We start from the raw sequence: 3,235 nt of genomic DNA, 5'->3' as shown, positions 1-3,235 counted from the left end.
AAAACCAAACACCGCATGTTCTCACTCATAGGTGGGAACTGAACAATGAGATCACTCGGACTCGGGAAGGGGAACATCACACACCGGGGCCTATTATGGGGAGGGGGAAGGGGGAAGGGATTGCATTGGGAGTTATACCTGATGTAAAGCACAAGTTGATGGGTGCTGACGAGTTGATGGGTGCAGCACACCAACATGGCACAAGTATACATATGTAACAAACCTGCACATTATGCACATGTACCCTAGAACTTAAAGTATAATAATAATAATAATAATATTAAAAATTAAAAATAAAAGCACAGTTGAGCATAATTCTGCCCAGACTTCTGCTTGGAGAAGTTTGCACACTAGATACTTTTATATCCAAGCTGCCAGGTCAATTAGCTTCCCGAGTGCCTACAGGAGTGAGTAGCAGGAAGCAGGGAGCCTTTTTCCCATCTCCCCAACAACTACCCTGATGCCTCAGACACTTTTCCCTTTCCAGCAAACCGATGGAGTGGGTGCACTTCACAAGTGGCCTCTCTCTCCTCCTTTTAGACTCTCTCGGTCTACTCCCAGAAACCTCCGGTGATTTCTGCTTCCTACCTCAGAGCCTCCAGATTTTTCCCAGATCCTTCCTCTCTATAAAAACGTGCCTGTCCTGGCCGGGCGCGGTGGCTAAAGCCTGTAATCCCAGCACTTTGGGAGGCCGAGACGGGCGGATCACGAGGTCAGGAGATAGAGACCATCCTGGCTAACACGGTGAAACCCCGTCTCTACTAAAAAATACAAAAAACTAGCTGGGCGAGGTGGCGGGTGCCTGTAGTCCCAGCTACACGGGAGGCTGAGGCAGGAGAATGGCGTAAACCCGGGAGGCGGAGCTTGCAGTGAGCGGAGATCCGGCCACCGCACTCCAGCCCGGGCGACAGAGCGAGACTCCGTCTCAAAAAAACAAAACGTGCTGTCCTATTGCCTCAAGACCTTACTCTTCACTAGATGTCAGTAATATAATTCGGGGTTAAAGCATGCTAATATTTTGGTTATTTTGTTTCTCACCAGTTCCAGATGCAAATTTCAAAGAATACATTATGAAAGATATTAAATCAACAAATATTTCTGAGGGCCTAGTATGTACTCAGCATTGTGCTAGATTCTATAGCACTGGACTAAGGAGCAAATGAATTGGCACAGTGGGACTATCCAGCTTGTTGCTGACATCAGCAACCAGGAATATGCTCTGAAAAAAAAACAATAGGTGGAACATTAATATAAAATTTCTGACAGGCAATTTAGCCAGATGTAGCAAAAACTTTAAAAACGTATATAATCTTTGACCCAATAATTTTGCTCCAAAGAATTCATACTAAGGAAGTAATCAGGGATACATATAAAGATGTGTGTACAATGATATATATTGCAGCAGTATCTGTAATACCAAAAACTTGAAAACAACCTAAATGTTCAAAATAGGGGTTTGGGTAAATCATTAATTCTGCATCCACATGATAGAATACTATATGTACATTAAAGTTATATTAATATATGATCTTTTTTATCCAGGCTGGCTCAAAATAAATTATTCTTTAAAGACGAGAAAAAAAATGTATTGCTGAGTATGAAAATGTTTGTTTTAATTTTATGCATAGAAAAAAAAAGACTGCGTATGGTTGCTCATCCCTGTAATCCCAACACTTTGGGAGGTCGAGGCGGAAGCTTGAGTTCATGACCAGCCTGGGCAACATAGCAAGACCTTATCTCTACTAAGAAGAAAACTAGCTGAATGTGGTGGCACGTGCCTGTAGTTCCAGCTACTGGGGAGGCTGAGTCAGTAGGATCTCTGGAGCCCAGGAGTTTGAGGCTGCAGTGAGCTATGATCAAACCAGTGCACTCCAGCCTGAGCAATAGAGACTCTATGGCTAAAAACAAAACAAACAAACAAAAAAACAATCTAAATGTTGAAAATAATGGTTATCTCAAATTGGTAGGATTATTAATAATGTTTTGGGGCTACATGTTCTAAATTTTCCACAAGAAACATTCTTTTATAATTGGAAAACAATGAAACTTACCTGTTTTTAAATGTAATATTCCTGGCCGGGCTCTAGGGTCTGTGGCTCACGCCTGTAATCCTGGCATTTAGGGAGGACAAGGCAGGCAGATCACCTGAGGTCAGGAGTTTGAGAACAGCCTGGCCAACATGGCAAAACCCCATCTCTACAAAAAGGACAAAAAAAAAGTTAGCCTGGCATGGTGGTACATGCCTGTAGTCCCAGCTACTTGGGAGGTGGAGGTTGAAGTGAGTTGAGATGGTGCCAATGCACTCCAGCCTGGGCTAAGTGCATCCAAAGACCGTGTGTTCAAAACAAAATAAAATAAAATAAAAATAAAATGTAATATTCCCTGAGACTGTCCTCCTTGTAACATCGAAGATTAACTATATTCCCAGGTTCTCCTAATGTCACCATTTGTAGTTTTGCATTTACAAATGTGTCTGACATTTTTAATCCTTCTAATTTCTGGTTAGCAGCTTCTCAGACTATTATTTTTTGAACCAATTATAGGTTCACAGAAGATTGCAAGGCACGTATAAGGAAGTCCTACACACCTTTTCCTCAGTATCCTCCAATGTGAGCATCTTATACAACTATAGTGCAATATCAAAACCAAGAAATTGACATTGGTACAATCCACAGTGCTTATTCAGACTTCACCAGTTCTACATGTATATTTGCATGTGGTGTGTGGGTGAGTGCTTAGTTATATATAATTTTACCATAGTATAGCCTTGCATCACCACCACAACAATCAATCAAGACATAGAACATTTTAGTCACCACAAGGATCCCTCATGTTACCGTTTCATAACCACACCTCCCTCCCTCACTCCCTCTCAGCTTCCCTAACCCCTAACAACCACTAATCACTCTTCCATCTCTATAATTCTGTCATTTCAAGAAGATTACACAGATGGGATCATATAGTATGTCACCTTTGGGGATCAGCCTTTTTCACTCAGCATAATCAGCATAGTCTGGAGATTCATCCATGTTGTCATATGCATCAATAATTCATTCCTTTTTCTTACTGAGTAGTATTCCAAGTTATAGATGTACCACAGTTTGTTTAATTATTCATCCTTTGAAGGATGTCTGGGCTGTTTCATTTTTGGCTATTACAAATGAAACTTCTATGGACATTCATGTATATCTTACTCTCTCTCTCTCTCTCTCTCTATATATATATATATATATTT

The sequence above is a fragment of the Rhinopithecus bieti genome, unplaced genomic scaffold (assembly GCF_001698545.2).
Source record: "Rhinopithecus bieti isolate Rb0 unplaced genomic scaffold, ASM169854v2 scaffold_12686, whole genome shotgun sequence".
NCBI lineage: Eukaryota > Metazoa > Chordata > Mammalia > Primates > Cercopithecidae > Rhinopithecus > Rhinopithecus bieti.
This window is presented reverse-complemented; position numbering follows the sequence as displayed.